At 40.6% G+C, this 18,804-nt stretch overlaps 1 long non-coding RNA gene across 1 annotated transcript in view; it reads left to right on the forward strand.

The window, feature by feature from the left end:
- LOC139036586 (uncharacterized) overlaps positions 1–18,804 on the forward strand; it is a 44,375-nt gene that overhangs the window by 18,223 nt on the left and 7,348 nt on the right. The gene's annotated exons all lie outside the window — the stretch shown is intronic.

Raw genomic sequence — 18,804 nt, forward strand, 5'->3', positions numbered from 1 at the left:
AGAAGGCGGTGTGTGTATGGAAGGGGAACATGAGCCAGAAGTGGAGAAAGGAGATGGTGGTGGGCGGGGGGGAGGCACAAGGAAATGTAGAGAAAGACCAGGACAGTGTTCCTGCCAGGCCCAGTGACATACCAGAGGGGAGAAAGCAAGCGAAGATTTTCAAGTTTTGCTGTGGGTTGTAAGATCTATCCCCTTTTGACAATTTTTGAGACACTGTGGTTTCTATTTATATTTATCCAGTGACTTTTTGCTGTCACAACGATGCTTCCTCTGAATGTGAAGTGTCCTCAGGTATCCCTACCTACAACCTAGCAAACGCTGTTTAGACAAAGTGAAGAGAAAGGAAGAAAGCAGGGCCATAAGGATCCATTAAATTCTGATCAAACAGACATTGGGCAGCAAAACTGTAGCACTAGTGCCTCATTTATTTCATCTTTGTAAGATTCCCTGGGAGCACTAAAACAGTGATTCTCAACAGGAACATTAAAAACTAAATTGGCATTAACTAGTCACGTCTTCATGACATTGTGGATTTCCTCTTTACTGTCTTCCCATTACCCTCATATAGATAAATGTATGTGTTACATGACATGTAACCATGAGATAAACGCATTTTTGTCATGCCAAGTAGCACTAATACTCCAAATAAACGGAGTTTTTCCTCAAAGTTGTCAACATGTATGTTGAAATCTTTGTATTCACACGTCATTGCTTTGCATTGCATTTCAACATTGCATTGTTCAAAAACATGCAGGTCTCTGTTTGGAATTACCTTCAGAGTTTATGTCAAGTTATTTCAGTTCTCAGCAATGAAAAATCTTCATCCTTAAAGATGCATTGGACTTTTGGAAACAATCAAGGAAAATTTGGAACATACTTTGGTGGTTAAAGTATATAATGATAATAAGTTATAATTTTGGGGAAAAAAACAAGATAGCAAAATTAATGAAACTTTCTGTATGGCTCCTCAACTGAAATAAAGCTGAAATAAAAGTGTCATTCTAAATTATTTTTTGAGCAATGGATTGAGTTGAATGAAAGTATAGTCCCCCCCAACATTATTTTTAAAAAGAATGTGTTTATTCATTTGTTTATTTACCCATTCTTCAATAGACATGTCTCGAGGACCTACACAATCTTAGATGTTGGCTTTGAGAATACCAAGATAAAAGGACAAGCTGTGTCATTTAGCTGCCATTTCTTTTTGTTCTATAGATCAGAGTAAATCAAGAAAAGCTCACTCTGGAGATGGACATAAGTTGTCAGACTGTCCCTTATTTTTTAAATATCCATTTTTATTTATTGATGCTGGTTTCCACAAGTAAACTTTGAACTGTGGCGTGTGGGATCTAGTTCTGTGACCGTGGATTGAACCCGGGCCCCCTGCTTTGGGAGTGCAGAGTCTTAGCCACTGGACCATAAGGGAAGTCCCTGGACTGTTTCGTTTCCAATTCAATCTTTTATCCAAGTAGTGCATATATCATCTTTACAACATGAAATAGCACAAAGCACAGAATAAAAGCCACTGTGCTCTGTACTGCAACTCATTATCCCAGTCTTGTTTCATTAAGTCTCCCATTTTCACTCTTGTAAATGATTTCTCCTGGGATTTACCTGCATGACCTGAGTAATGTGCTCTGTCTGTTATAAATAGCAGAAAAAACAATTGAAAATAACTTAAATAAGAACATATATTCTCACATAACAAGAAATTCAGATTGGACAAGCTTCAAGATGTATCTGCCTCCATCTCAACTGGCTCCTCTCATGATCATAAGATCAATCCTTTGGTTCCAAGAGTCACATAGAAGAGAACTCCAGTGGAAAGCGAAGGAGGACTATCCTTACTGCAAGTATTTGTTTTATTTAGTTTATCAGCCAATATTTTTCAGAAGCTCTCCAGCTTTCTTCCCCTCCTGTGCCTTTGGCTGACTTGGGTCAATGCCCTGGGTTGGATTATCCCTTGTTGATTTGGCGTCATCATCACCCCTGCTAAGTTCCCCTTTGCTTTGAAGAGGAGAAGCCAGGAGCTACATTTGCCAGAATCCCCTTTATCATATGTTCCATACTAGAGCATGTGTGCAGGAGGAACCCTTGAGCCAGAGTGATAGAAAGATCATTATTCTCCAGTCTGTTTCAGCCAGAATTGTGAGCGGATGTGATACTCAGAGAAACTTCAAGGTGAGTTTTGAGAGCCATCTGCTTGAATGCTTCAGGTTGAGAAGATGAGTAATGATTTATCTGACCCTTGCTCTCTTAGGCCCCTTTTTTTTTTTTTTTTCTGAGTAATCCACCAGTTTCCTATATTAGAACCCTTTATATCTAGCCTGCAAAACGTAGCTTCTAATTTCCTGACTGATAGATGACCCTTCCTAAACATATCACTGAAGCAGGGGAGATGAATTACAACACTAATCTAAATGAGTCAGGGTTTACCCCCAGAGATATGTGGGAGGAGAAAGGACATTAAAAAAATATTTATATATTTGGCTGGATCGGTTCTTAGTTGCGGCTCTTGAGATCTTTGGTCTTTGTTGCGGCCTGTGGGATCTTTAGTTGCAGCAGGCGAACTCTTAGTTCTGGCATGCAGCTTCTAGTTCCCTGACCAGGGATCAAACCCAGGCCCCCTGCATTGTGAGTGCAGAGTGAGCCACTGGAAAGTCCTGAGGATAGACATTTTAATAAAATTCATGTATACATATATTCCCTCGCTCTAGAGCCTCTCTCCCTCCCTCCCATCCCACTCCCCTAGGTCATCACAGAGCACCAAGTTGAGCAACCTGTATTACACAGCTGCTTCCTACTAGGTATTTATCTATTTTACACATGGTAGTGTATATATGTTAATGCTACTCTCCAGTTAGTCCCACCCTCTCCGTCCCCTCCTGTGTCCACAACGTTGTTCTCTTTGTCTGCACCTCTATTCTTGCCCTGCAAATAGATTCATCCATACCCCTTTTCTAGATTTCATATGTATGCGTTAATATATATTTGTTTTTCTCTTTCTGACTTACTTCACTCTGTATGACAGCCTCTAGATTCATCTACATCACTTCAACTGACTCAATTTTGTTCCTTTTTATGACTGAGTTATATTCCATTGTATATATGTACCACATCTTTATCCATTCATCTATCGATGGATGTCTAGGTTGCTTCCACGTCCTGACTATGGTAAAGAGTGCTGCAATGAAGATTGGAGTCCATGTATCTTTTGTAATTATGGTTTTCCTAGGGTATATGCCCAGTAGTGGGATTGCTGTGTCATATGGTAGTTCTATGTTTAGTTTCTTAAGGAACTTCATACTGTTCTCCACAGTGGCTATACCAATTTACAAGCCCACCAACAGTGTAAGAGGGCTCCCTTTTCTCCACACCCTCTCCAGCATTTATTGTTTGTAGATTTTTTTTGATGATGGCCTTTCTGGCAAGTAGTTCTTAAATACTAGTAATGTAATCATGAGAGTTTAGCAATTTTGATGACAGTGTTGTGATCATGTAGGATAAAATCCTTTTCTGTAGGAAATATTATTTGAGAGTGAAGAACATGGTATTGGCAACTACTCTCAACTGGTTCAAGGGGGATTGTACTTTGTACTTTATCTGCAACTTTTCTTAAGTTTGAAATTGTTTCTAAAATAAATATCCACTTCTAACAACAAAACAAAATAAAACCCATGAGATACCATTCTAATGGCTAAAATATATTTTAAAAAATGAGAGTGGAAAATGTTGAGAGGAGGATGTGAAGCAACTGGTAGGATGTAAAATTATAATATCACCTTGGAAAAGGTTTGGTAATTTCTTGTAATGTTATCCCTTTCTTTGACCCAGCAATTCCACTCCTAGTTATTTACCCAAGAGAAACAAAATTGTATATCCACTCAAACATACGAACCTGAACACTTGTGGCAGCTCTCTTCATATTAGCCCAAATCTGGAGACAAAATATCTATCAGTAGGAAAGTAGGTTAAAAACTGTGATATAATCATACAGTGTAATACTAGTCAGTAATCAAAAGGAATGTACTACTTACACATGCCTGAATGTCACAGGCATGCTGAGTGAACAAAGCTGGAATACATACTATCTGATTCGATTCAGTATCTTGCGTGGAGAATCTCATGGACAGAGGAGCCAGGCAGGCTACAGTTCGTAGGGTCTCAAAGAGTCGGACATGACTGAACCAACTTAGCATGCACACTTATTAGGTTTTGGAAAAGACAAAGTTAATATATGGTGAAAAAAAATCATAACAATTATGTGGAAGAGTAAAGGACCTAAAATATCCAAAACAGTCTTGGAAAAGAACAACATAGATGGTGTTCCTCAATTGCTCAGTGATCATGGGCTGTCCTTTTACAGTTAAAAGCTGGGTATTTTAGAAGTCCTACTTGGCAACTTAATGAGTATGAACAAGGCTTGTTGTCTGGTGTGCTTGCTTCACTGTAGGGTAATTGGCAGGCATATAACTGTTCTATTGGTTGACCTTCAAATGCAAATGTATGTGCACTTAATCCAGTAGGTTAGAGGCAGGGATGGGGAACAGTGGTGAGACAGGTTGGTGGTTGGTGGTCTAAGCTTGGGAGATGACAATGGGGTAGACTACACCATTCACTATACAAACTTTCATGCAAAGAAATCTTAGGGACATTTCTTCACTGCCTTCCTCTACTGTGTCTGGTGTCTATGTGCAGATTGTAGGGTTTAATTTATCCAAAAGTAAACCTCCCACACCTTTTCTGGGTTGGTGAGGAGCACCCAACTTCATGGAGTATGGAAGAAACTTTTTACAGCCACTTTCAACTAACCCCTCTATTAAAAAAAATTATTTATTTGGTTGTGCAGTGCAAGATCTTTTTTTAAGTTGTGGCATTCAAATTCTTAGTTGTGGCACGTGGAATCTAGTTCCCTGACCAGGGATTGAACCTGGGCTCCCTGCATTGGGAGTGCAGAGTCTTAGCCACTGGACCTCCTGGGAAGTCTTGGTCACTCTATTTCTGGTTTCATTTCATGCCTCCCTCTGTCTTATTTAGTGCCTCTAATTTCCAGGGCTTCCCATGTTTCTTTGAGGTGAATAGCTTGCTTCTTATTGATATCCTATTACCAACAAGTCTAGCTGATTTTTAGTTTTTCCTGTCTACTAAGTTACCTCTACCATCTGTTTTCCTGGGTCTTGCTGATCAGCCTTCGGGACCCCAACACACTTCCACTTGGTCTATAAAGGTTATAATAGAATAGTCCAATTATACCAGGTGATGGAAGGCAGACAGAGAAGGATATCTTAGGTAAGAAATTGACATGATGAAAGTGGCATTTTTGGATAATTAATCTCAGTGTTATGCAGGATAGATCAGAAGCTAGGGAGACTGACTAGCATGTGAATTCATTCATGGAGCTATGTGATGCTTAAGATCTGGCCTAGAGTAGTAGTAAATATAAGAAGTAATGAATCTAAAATACTTTATGCAAATAAAATTCCATTTGCATAAAGATGTTCACTGCAGAATAATTTATAATAGCAAAAACTTGCAGTGATCTAAATATCCAACAGGAGCAGAATGATTTAAATTAATTTTGGTTATAGCTCACTTAATGAAATATTATATAACTAAATAAACTTATGAAGACTGTTATTCAAAATGGAAAAGTGCATATGATATAATATTGTTAAGAAGGCAGGATATGAAATAATATGCATAGAATTATTACAAAGTCTATAAATATGCATATAAAATATGTATATAAATGTTATCAAATGATAACAGTGATTATCTGATAGAATTCAAATTGTACCTGATTTTATTTTGTTCTATTTCCAAATTTCTATAATATAGTTGTATTCGTCTGAAAGATTCTGTAATCCTTACTTCCCATTTAGACTAATGCTTTCTTTTACTTAAATAATTCTTTTTTTGGCTCTGCTGGGTCTGTTCTGCAGTGTACTGGCTTTTTGTTTCTGTTTGTGGGCTTTCTCTCGTTGTGGTTCTCGGGCTTCTCATTGCAGTGGCTTCTCACTGCAGGGCATGGGAGCTAAACTGCGAGGGTTTCAGTAGTTACAGCTCGTGGGCTCAGTAGTTGTGGATCCTGGGCTCTAGAACACAGGCTCACTAGCTGTGGGGCCTGGGCTTATCTCTCCACGGCATGTGGGGTCCTCCCGGAACAGGGATTGAATCTGTGTGCCCTGCATTGGCAGGCAGATTTCTTAACCACTGGACCACCAAGGAAGTCCCTTTAAATAATTATTTTCATAAGCTTATTGCTGTCCTGGTGTTTCTTGGGTCCCGGGATGTACCTTCAGTGAGTACCGTTGTTGTTGTTCAGTTGCTAAGTCATGTCCAACTCTTTGTGACCCCATGGACCGCAGCACCCCAGGCTTCCCTGTCCTTTGTGATCTCCTGGAATTTACTCAAACTCATGTCCATTGAGTTGGTGATGCCATCCAACCATCTCATCCTCTGTCATCCCCTTCTCTTGCCCTCAGTCTTTCCCAGCATTAGATCTTTTCCACCTAGTCATTTTGAGAAACTCATCATTTAACCACCAAAATCAAGTCTGACTCTTGATTTAAAAAAATAGAAACAAGCAGCAACAACAAAAAACTTCTTTTTCCAGGCCCCTCAACAAAAGTTTGTGGAAAATCCCCATACTAGATTTAGATGGATTCTGGAATAGCTAGGTCCTTCTAGACCACCTGGTGCCCATCATTCATACTCACTCTCTCTTCCCTTTTGGCTGTGATTGGAATTAATGTTGAAATCAGCAAGCCCTGACCAGTGTCCAACTGATGTGTCCTTCAGCTGTGCTCTCTGTCCCCCAAGACTGTTCTCTACCTTGAGGCAGTACTAATTTAGTTGGTAAGATCATGGACTTTGAAACAGTGCCAACCTGGGTTCAAGGTCTTCTGCTCAGTGCTATGTGACAAGGCAAGTCATTTGATCACGCCGTGTCTCTTTGCCCAGGGGGTGATATTATTCACCTCATGGGATTGGAGGGTGGTTGTAACAAGGTCAAGGACGAGTATTGATAGAGCTGTCACTGTGCTGAGGGGGGGGGGGGGACTGACCCCCAAGTGGATCCTCCATCCCCCATTCTGGGGAGGCCAGGGCAGGGCTGTGCTCAAGGACCCTAAGGCTTGTGACTTAGTGGGCTCTGAAATATTGTCTGCATTAATGACTCTGCTGGGATGGTTTGGAAGTTACCATCATCAGTGCCCAGATATCCTTATGCAGCTATGGAATTTATTGAGGATGACACTTTTCAGAGGAGGTTGGGACAGTGGCACTCTTTGTATTTAATGTCAGCAATGATGAACAGGTACGTGAGTCATCCAGAAATAACAGCTCCCGGAACTCACCTCCCCTGGATACTCCCTTTGGTGTTATTTACAGTTTTACCTCCACCTCTTCCTGGGATCATCCTAAACCTCTGTGAGCCCAGCTCCTGGTCAGATCCCTGTAGGTGCTCAGGTTGCCCAGAAACACCTACAGGCCTCCATTAGCATGACGGGGGACGTTACAATCTAAGGCCCTGATCAATAAGTACCAGATAGCAAGGGGAGGGATTCAGATGAGAGAGCTGCTGACTCTCCTTCCACCATCCACCCCATCTATCTTTGCCAGAGAGTCTATTACAAAGTTCAGAATTACAGTGTTCACAGCTCTGATTGCCTTCCCCATGCAATCATACCAGTTCCCCTGGTATGTGCTGTTCTACACATTTCAGCACCTGACCTCTATTATACACCCTCAAGACTGACTTCAGCAGTCTTACATGAGGCCCCAGGTAAATGCTTAGTGAGGTTGGTGTAGCTACAACCTCCAAGACCTGTTCCCACTCTGGTCCAGTGGGAGGGGCCGTCTGAAGGGTGCCCTTGGATACTCATACACACCCAAGAGAGCAGCTCCGTCCTCCATCAAGAAATCTCAGATGGGCAACTCTGGGTCTATCCTGTCTGATAGGAGGGATCTCTTGGATGAGATTCATCAGCCCCTGTGTCCTTAAATTGGTTAGCTATCCTAGCACACGAGTCCAGGTCTTGGGAATGCCTGTTCTGACACGCTGTGCATGCCTAGTGTTTATTTCACGATTGCACTCTGCTTCATGAAAATATTAGAAATATTCTGGCTTTGATCCCTCCTCCTGTTTATGGCCTTAGACATGTCTCTCTGATCCCATGCTTGATGCTGTCCTTTTAGCATGAACTTTCAGTTTCTCTTCACAGCAGTAACTTGCATTTACCCCTAAGATTGCCTCTGCCTGAGTCAGTACTTCTTTCTGGTCCAATCCAGCCCCTGTAACGCCTGACATGATCTCCTCATTCCCTCAGCTCTGTTAACAGGAACTACATCTAAGAAGCTAACATGTCTGTCTACCATCTATGCTAAGGACTATAAGCAACTTGCACCTCTTACACCACAAAGTCCTAGTTTGATAGCTCTAGGAGAGCTATCAGGAGAAAGGTCTTTAATAAGGAGCAGAGCGAGAAGGTGTCTAAGTATGAGCACTTTAAGACTGACAGGATAGGTGTGGAGTGCTGATCAAACCAGAACCTGTAAATCTTTCATTCATTAACTGTATGCCTTGTGAACTCTGATCTCTACACTTTGTTACCTATTTTTCCTCTCTATCTGTCCCTGAGTCTAGCCTGTTTCTTCTTGGCAGATCATGAACTTGCTGGTTATTCTTCTTATCTTACCTCTTCCTCTTGGCATTGCAACAATGGGCCATATCCTCACCCACGGCTTGCCCCCACCCCACCTAACCAGTATGGACGATCTGGTCTTCCCCACTAACCATTCTTTTGTCTCAAGGTCTAGCTCTCATTGAACACCTCACCAACACTGGCCAGAAGTGATGCCCTCGAACACCCCAGCTCTGTCCTTTGGGCAACTTATTCCTTTGAATGAGGCTAATACCCTTTGTGGGGGACCTAGAGAAAAGGTGGTTGAGTGATAGGAGAGAATGAGGCACAGAGTTAGTAGGAAGAAGAGAAGAGTGAAGCTGTAAGGGAAGAACCAAGGGAGAGGAAGAATTGTAAAGCCGTTCTAGTGATAATTTGAGGGGGAAAACACTTGGAAGAAGTATGAATGGTGAATGGAATTCCATGAGAACAAAATTAAGTGTGTGGAGGTGACACCTGAATTAGGAAAAGAAAATAGGTGTATTAGGGGACTTCCCTAGTGGTCCAGCACTTAAGAATCCACCTTGGAATGCAGGGAACATGGGTTCGATGCCTGGTTGGGGAAATAAGATTCCACATGCTGTGGAGAAACTAAGCCCGCACATGACAACTGCTTAGTCCATGTGCTCCGGAGGCTGTGCCACAACTAGAGTCCATGCACTGCAACGAAAGACCCTGCATAATGCAGCAGAGATTCCGTACGTTGCAGCTAAGACCTGACACAGCCAAAATAAAATAAGTACATTTAAAAAAATAGTTATGTTATTCAGAAGGGAGGTATAAGGCAGGAGTGAAGGTTGGGGAGGGGATGCAGGGTCGTTCCACAGTGAAATCAAGGTGGGCAACTGAAACAGCAAAGATCTGCCATTAAAAGGCACTGTCAGTGTTCTTATCTTCAGGAAAGGTATATTCTAAAAGATAATTTAAATACATACAAAAATAACTATGCAATAAGGTGGACTATTAGCCACAATAAGAAAAGTATAATTAAAGGGTGATGGGGATACAAAAAGGGACGCACGGCAGGCCACGCTCAGTGTTGTCTTCTGTGCAGGTCATGCTCAACAAAATGACGTCAGGAGAGAAGCTGACACCAGAAAATGTATTGTTGCAAGTGTGTGATTTTTAAATAGCATAGGTAGTGTTTAATTTTCTACTAGTGATTCTCAGTATTGAATCACACTAGGAGCACCTGGAAAGCTTTTAGATTGACTAATGTCCAGATTCTGCCTTAGCTATTCTGGGATAAGGCCTGGGCATCAGTGTTTCTCAAAAGCCCCTAGATGATTCTACTGAGCAGCCAGGGTTGAGCAACCTCTGGTCTAAAAGCATGTTTTTCCTTTTGAAAGGCTAAGGGGCTTGGAATCAAAGGAAGAAATACAAATTTGGGAAATAGGAAGTACAGATGACAGATGTAGCATTAGTGCCCATTAATAAATCATGGATAATTTCCTTTATTCAATACAATAAAAAATCATACCTAAATTCAGAGTAATATTATCTCTACCTTTCGGGAATTTTACTAAAAATATTCATCAATCAAAAGAAAATAATTTTTAAATTAAAAAAATTAAAGCATAATTGACATATATTAGTTTTGGGGTACCATGTTATTTTTTATTACAAAATATATAATAATGAGTCTAGTTATAATAATAAATTTATGCATCTTGACATATAATTTCATTTATTTCTCTCAAAATCTGTGCCAGTGTAGTATTATCTTTATTTTGCAAATGACTGCCTTACAATAACACCTCCTTCATTAACGAAGCCACTTTCTATTTCTCTTCCTTCAGCCTTGTGTATTTTTCTAGATCATTGTTGGCATGCAAACAGCTGGGATAGTCTATGATGAATCAATAGTATTGGTTTTAATATGAAGAGTAAAACCTTGGCTCTATTTTCAACTAATTGCTTAATTGGCAAGATATTGGAACAAATAAAATACATTGAGGATGATAAGTAGTTGAGGAGAGTATGAGGAACTGGTGTTTGTTACTGGCTATTTCTAAGCATATTCAAAAGACATAAAGAACAGTGACAAAATACAATAAACTATTCAGCTCCTAGCATCATAACTGCTAATCATGCTTGTTGAAAGAATGAGTGAATGAATGAATGTAGTTTTGAGTATTTATGGAAATGACCATAATGATACGTAAAATTATTGAGTATTACCATATGCCAGGCTTGTTTTTAGCCCTCACATGTTTTTTTATGGCTTTTTAGTCCATGTACTCATTCTATTAGGTTGGTATGATCATTATCCCTTATTTTACAAATGAAGAAACTAAAGTTCAGAAAGATAAGTAATTATAGTGGAGAAGCCCTGTCCTCTCATCCCCTAGCAGCACTGTGGCAAGTTGCTTAGTTACCTAATTTCGTAACGCAGTTGGCCAACCATACTCTCCCTCACCTGAGCCAGGCTCAAATCCATCTATTTGTCTTCTCTATGGTGCCCCCTGCTGGAGATGGGACATGCACTTGTTACCTTTCCCTAGCATTATTTCTTCCAGCTTGTTCCTGAGTCTGTTGGCAACCACTTGCTAGGGTACCTCCTCAGCTTTAACAAGAGACAGGAATGAGTGGGGACAGGGCTGTTCATTTCAAATGTGACATGAAGACTCCAGCGCAGGGCATGGTTCCAGTTCTCTGGATTCAAACTTTGCTCTCATCTCTGCTTTCTTACCCCAGAAGCCACAGCCATGTCGTGTGCATCCTCTGTCCAGCCATCTTGCAGTTTATTGACTCTGGGGTTTGCCGTTACTTCTAAGGTGCACTGTTTGAAAAAAAGTATTGCTAAGAAAAAGAAACACAGCCAGTTATAATTGCATGATATCATCAACTGAAGATGCATCTGTGTTTCAGAGAAGTTAAAATGTGAAAAAAAAAAAGCATCTTAGAGTTGATAAAATATAGCATATAATTGTGCTTTGAAAGATTTTTCTAACACTTAGGGGCTGTTCATAGCCGGCTTTTTCTCATGACCATTGCTTTTGCCAACTTGCAATGCTTTGTCTCTCCTTATGAACTGTAGTGACTGTGGTCACAAATAATGTCCTCCCCAACAGCCCAACAGGAAAGTGTGTCTATTTTGGGTATGGTGGTTAGCCCAGGACAAGGGAATGGTAGAGGGTACTAAGGAATGGATGCAGTTGGAGGACTATGGGATATTCCAGGTGATAGGGAGTTTAGGGTGTGCCTGGAAATGGTTTTTTTTTTTTTAACTTTATGATAGAGAAATAGTTCCATCCCCTCACAAAAATCTCCTTCCTGCCCCTTTGTAGTCAGTTGCCAGCAAGTCCTGCTCCAAGCTGGAGAAGGCAATGGCAGCCCACTCCAGTCCTCTTGCCTAGAAAACCCCGTGGATGGAGCAACGTGGTGTGCTTACAGTCCATGGAGTTGCAAAGGGTCTGACGCGACTGAGCGACTTCACTTTCACTTTCCTGCTCCTAGTAATCACTAATGTGCTTTCAATCACTGTAGTTTACATTTTTAAAGAATTCATATACATGGAATCACAAAGTATAAGGTCTTTTGTGTCTGGAATATTTCACTTAGCATGTTTTGAGACTTTTTCATGTTGTTGCATGTCTCAGCTGTTCATTCTTTTTTATTGCGGGATAATTACTCCTTTGAAAAGCTTATACTACCATTTGTTTTTCTCCATTTATTAGTTGATATATGTTTGGGTTGTTTCCTCAAACCAATGGGGAACGATTCATTCTTTCACCATTCAGTATGATACCAGCTGTAGGTTTTCTGTAAATACTCTTTACTGGTAACCTCTTGGTTATGAATTATATTTTCTGCATGCCCAGTAGTTTTGTTTGGATTTCAGGACACTGGATTTTTATATTGTTGGGTGCTAGATATTGTTGTATTCCTTCAAAAATATTGACCTTTGGCCTGACACACAGTTAGCTGGTTGGAATCAGACTGACCCTTTTGAGGATGGCTTTTCTGCTTTTTTAAGGTAAGTCAGAGCAGCCTTCAGTCGAAAATCAACTAGATCACCGCGGTGTGGGTGATTCCCTTCTGAAGACTCTATTCTATGCCTGGTGTAGGCCCTAGCCCTGTTTGAGTTCTGTGTATTGTGTGGTCTCTGCCTCAGGGTGATTCTTTGCTCCGTCTCGGGAGTTTCATCTAAACACGAAGATCAGGGTTCAGTCAGTGATCTGAAGGGACTCCTCTGCAGATCTCTCGAGGATTCTCCTTCAGTGCTTCTGTCCTTCCCAGGATTCTGTCCCACAAATGTAGCTTCATTAGTGTTCCAGAACTCCTTTCCTCAACTCAGTGAGACCACTGGGTTCTGCCTGTGTCCCTTGTATCCTGGAAACCACCCCCAGGTAGCAGTCCAGAGCAAGCACTCACCTCGCTGGCTTCCCTGGCCATAGAGGCACAGGCCTGTGCTGCCTGTTGTCCAGTATCTGAAAAAGAGTTGTTTCATTTATTTCCCCTATTTTTATAATTGTTTATGATGGGACAGCAGGCTTCCCTGGTGGTTCAGCGGTAAAAATCCACCTGCCAATGGAAGAGACATGAGTTCGATCCCTGAGCTGGAAAGATCCCCTGAAGAAGGAAATGGCTACCCATTCCAGTATTCTTGCTGGGAAATCCCGTGAACAGAGGAGCATGGTGGGCTACAGTCCATGGGTTTGCAGAGTCAGACACGACTGGGTGACTGAACAATAATAGCGTGGGACGGCAGTTCCTTAGTAGTTCGTCTTTTAGGTTAGAAGTAACAATTCAGAAGCCAACACAATATTGTAAAGCAATTATCCTCTGGTTAAAAAAAAAAAAGTGGAAAAAGAGAAGTAACAATTCACTACACCTTTTCACTATTTTTTGTGGCTATTATTGGAAATATTTACTTCCATGTGATCTTTAAGATAATCTTCTCCTCTGACAAAACCCCACTCCATAAAAAGTATAAGTGGAACACAGAATTTATATATTACATTTTAGAAAGCTGACATTTACATTGAAGGTACAAAAGCAATAGTAAGTTCACTGATGCATTAGCATGAATCAAAACTGTGGCTCTAAACTGTACCACTAGTCAGATTCTTCATATTCATGCCCTCACACACACGAAAGCCAGCTTCACTTAAAAAGTTCTTAATAAAGCAGTAAAAATGATTAATTTTATCAACTCTTGCCACATGGCTAGGCATCTTTTTAATATTCTGTGTGATGAAACCGGAAGTACACGCGAAGCACTTCTGTTGCATACTGAATCCTAATGGTCGGCTTTAGGAAAAGCATGTGTGTTGTCTGAATTGCAAGCTGAGCCAGCTCTTCTTTCTTTCTGTGTGTGGGCTACTACTTTTACTTAAAAGAAGAAGCAAGAGACAAAATATGGTATTCAGACTTGGTTATTGAGAGGCATCTTCTTGCAAACGAACAAAGTGAGCTTGTTACTTAAAGGAAACAACTGACAAAATCTGTTGCTAGTGATAAAATATGAGCTTTCAGTAAAAACTAGCATTTTACAATTAGCAAATTGTATCTGCCACCATGAGCTTAATCTCTTCCCTATAATTTAAAGCTTTAAAATTTTTTATTAAAGTATAGTTTATTTACAGAGTTGTGTTAGTTTCTCTTGTACAGCAAAATGACTCAGTTATACATATATATGTGTATATATATATATATATATATATATATATTTATATTCTTTTCCATTTTGGTTTATCACAGGATACTGAATATAGCTCCCTATGCTATATAGCAAGACCTGTTTTTTAAAAAATGCATCCCATATATAATAGTTTGCATCTACTAATCCCAAGCTTCCAGTCCTTCCCTCCTCCACCTGCCCTCTGCCTTGGCCAATCACAAGTCTGTTCTCGATGCCTGTGAGTCTGTTTCTGTTTTATGAATGTGTTCATTTGTGTTATATTTTAGATTCCACTTATAAGTGATGTCATATTGTATTTGTCATTCCCTTTCTGACTTACTTCACTTAGTATGATAATTTCCAGGTCTCTCCGTGGGGCTGCAAATGGCATTGTTTCATTCTTTTTAATAGCTGCGTAGTATTCCATTATATATCTATATCTATATATCTCACATCTACTTTATCCATTTATCTGTCAGTGGACATTTAGATTGTTTCCAAGTCTTGGCTATTGTGAATAGTGCTGCTATGAACATACGGGTGCATGTATCTTTTCAAATTATAATTTTGTCTGAGTATATGCCCAGGAGTGGGATTGCTGAATCATATATCGACTCTATTTTTAGTTTTTGGAGGAACCTCATACTGTTCCCTAGTGCTGTACAAATTTACTTTCCCACCACCAACAAAAGGCTTTTCTGAGGAGATCCTTTTCTGAGGATATTAATAAATGATTTTTTAAATATATAATATAATGTGTTGGGCTTCCCAGGTGGCTCAATGATAAAGAACCCACCTGCCAATATGAGAGACATGGGTTTGATTCCTAGGTTGGAAAGATCCTAGAGAAGGATGTGGCAACCCACTCCAATACTCTTGGTTGGGAAATCCCATGGATAGGAGCCTAGCAGGCTACAGTTCATGGGGTCACAAAGAGTTGGACATGACTTAGTAACTAAACAACAACAAAAATATAGTGCATTAGCCTTTGGAAGACCTGCATAAATCAGCGAACTAATATTTTCCAAATGACCAGTGCATGATGTTAGAAAATCGTGCATAAGTAAATGATACATTTAAAGTTCAAGGTACACCTGAAACTAACTCAACATTGTAAATCTACTCTACTCCAATAAAAATTAAAAAACAATAACAAATAAAGTTCAAGAAAGACTGATGGACATTAATGTAACAGAGTAGGAAAATTTATTCATATGGTTTCTGATTCCACACTGCAACTAATTTTTAGAAAGCCACCATTTGTCATGTTGGGTATAGTATCAAAGAAGAATGTCTACACTAGTCTGATTAAGATACTGCCATTTCCCAACTGCATAGCTGTGTGAAGCAAGATTTTCCTTTTAGCTCCCTGACTGAACTCATGCCCCCTGCAGTGAAGTGAGGAGTCCTAATCACTGGACCACCAGGGAAGTCTCTTTTTCACATTCTTTAAACAAAATAACATATTACAACAGACTGAATGTTAGAAGTGAATGTGAGAACCTGGATTTCTTTTGTTTATGCTAGATACTAAATTGATGTGAAATAATGTAAATGAATATTGGGCTTCCCAGGTGGCTCAGTGGTAAAGAATCTACCCGCAAAGCAGGAGACTTGAGTTGGATCCCCAGATCAGGAAGATCCCCTGGACCAGGAAATGGCAACCCACTCCAGTATTCTTGCCTGGAAAATTCCATGAACAGAGAAGCCTGGTGGGTTACAGTCCATTGGGTCACAAAGAGTCAGGCACGACTGATCGACTGAGCACACACAGCCAGTGAATGCCACTCTTCTCCCTAAATTTTTTGAAACCATTATTTTTCCACAAAAGTATATCTGTTTTAAGATATAGTGTGTTTGTTGTTATTTTTAAATGAATTACTGATGTAAGATTTTTATTTTAATTTTCAGTATGATAAATATTGATAGGTATAATTCACCTCAACAAAGCCTTTCTGAAATCTGTAAGAATTATTGCAAACAGAAAGAGTTTCTGAGCCCTGGAAGTTTGAATTACTGTTCTTTAAAGACTATGTGGATCTCTGCAGTGAAAACATCTGAACTCAGTGTCTTTTAAAATCAGACCACCAGGACCACAGCCTTGTCTAACTCAATGAAACTATGAGCTATGCTGTCTAGGGCCACCCAAGACAGACGGGTCATGGTGGAGAGTTCTGATAAAATGTGGTCCACTGGAGAAGGGAATGGCAAACCTCTTCAGTATTCTTGCTTTGAGAACCCCATGAACAGTACAGAAAGGCAAAAAGACAGGACACTGACAGATGAACTCCCCAGGTTGGTAGGTGCCCAATATGCTACTAGAGATCAGTGGAGAAATAACTCCAAGAAGAATGAAAAGATGGAGCCAAAGCAAAAACACCACCCAGTTGTGGATCTGACTGGTGATGGAAGTAAAGTCTGATGCTGTAAAGAGCAATATTTTGTAAGAACCTGGAATGTGAGGTCCATGAATCAAGGCAAATTGGAAGTGGTCAAACAGGAGATGGCAAGAGTAAACACCAACGTTTTAGGAATTAGTGAACTAAAATGGACTGGAATGGGTGAATTTAACTCAGATGACCATTATATCTACTACTGTGGGCAAGAATCACTTAGAAGAAATGGAGTAGCCATCATAGTCAATCAAAGAGTCTGAAATGCAGTACTTGGATGCAATCTCAAAAACAACAGAATGATCTGTTCGTTTCCAAGGCAAAGCATTCAATATCATGGTAATCCAAGCCTATGCCCCAACCAGTAACACTGAAGAAGCTGAAGTTGAATTGTTCTATGAAGACCTATGAGACCTTCTAGAACTAACACTCCAAAAGATGTCCTTTTCATTATAGGGGACTGGAATGCAAAAGTAGGAACTCAAGAGATACCTGGAGTAACAGGCAAATTTGGCCTTGGAGTACATAATGAAGCAGGGTAAAGGCTAATAGAGTTTTGCCAAGAGAACACACTGGTCATAGATAACACCTTCTTCCAACAACACAAGAGAAGACTATACATGGACATCACCAGATGGTCAATACTGAAATCAGGTTGATTATATTCTTTGCAGCCAAAGTTGGAGAAGCTCTATATAGTCAGCAAAAACAAGACTGGGCACTGATTGTGGCTCAGATCATACTCTTCATCCTGTTCATGGGGTTCTCAAAGCAAGAATACTGAAGTGGTTTGCCATTCCCTTCTCCAGTGGACCGCATTTTGTCAGAACTCTCCACCATGACCCGTCCATCTTGGGTGGCCCCACATGGCATGGCTCATAGTTTCACTGAGTTAGACAAGGCTGTGGCCCAGATTGGTTAGTTTCCTGTGATTGTGGTTTTCAGTTTATCTGCCCTCTGATGGAGAAGGATAGGAGGCTTATGGAAGCTTCCTGATGGGAGAGACTGACTGAGGGGAAATTGGGTCTTGTTCTGATGGGCAGAGACATTACTTTGCCAACAAAGGTCCGTCTAGTCAAAGCTATGGTTTTTCCAGTAGTCATGTATGGATGTGAGAGTTGGACAATAAAGAAAGCTGAGCACGAAGAATTGATGCTCTTGAACTGTGGTGTTGCAGAAGACTCTTGAGAGTCCTTTGGACTGCAAAGAGATCCAACTAGTCCATCCTAAAGGAGATCAGTCCTGAATATTTATTGGAAGGACTGATACTGAAGCTGAAGCTCCAATACTTTGGCTACCAGATGCGAAGAACTAACTCATTGGAAAAGACCCTGATGCTGGGAAAGATTGAAGGCAGGAGGAGAGGGGGATGACAGAGGATGAGATGGTTGGATGGCATCACTGACTCAATGGACATGAGTTTTTAGTAAACCCCGGGAGTTGGTGATGGACAGGGAGGCCTGGCGTGCTGCAGTCCATGGGGTCACAAAGAGTTGAACACGACTGAGTGACTGAACTGAACTGGAGGGACTTACCTGGTGGTCCAGTGGCTAGGACTTGGTGCTTTCACTGCTGTGTGCCCAGGTTTGATCTCTGGTTGGGGAACTAAGATCCTGCAAGCTATGTGGCACAGCCAAAAAGAAATAAATAAAATGGGAGGGGGACTTTCCTGGTGGTTCAGTGTAAATAATCCACTTGCCTGTGCAGGAGACACAAGTTCAATCCCTGGCCTGGGAAGATCCCACATGCCATGGAACAGCTAAGGCTGTGCCCCAACTACTGCACCTGTGCTCTGGAGCCCTGGAATCACAACCACAGAGCCAGTGTGCCCTAGAGCTGTGATGAGAGAAGCCGTGCAGTGAGAAGCCTGCCCACCACAACTAGGGAGAATCCCGTGCAGCAATGAAGACCCTGCACAGCCCAAAATAACTAACAATAAAATCATTTTTAAAAAAATGGGGGATTTAGTTGTTCAGTGGTTAGCATTTGGTCTCTTCAATATTTTTATAGATTATACTCCATTTAAAATTGCTAAAAATATTGGCTATACTCACTATGCTGTATAATGTATCCTTGTAACCATTTTATTTTTTAATCTTCA

The sequence above is a fragment of the Odocoileus virginianus genome, chromosome 9 (assembly GCF_023699985.2).
Source record: "Odocoileus virginianus isolate 20LAN1187 ecotype Illinois chromosome 9, Ovbor_1.2, whole genome shotgun sequence".
NCBI lineage: Eukaryota > Metazoa > Chordata > Mammalia > Artiodactyla > Cervidae > Odocoileus > Odocoileus virginianus.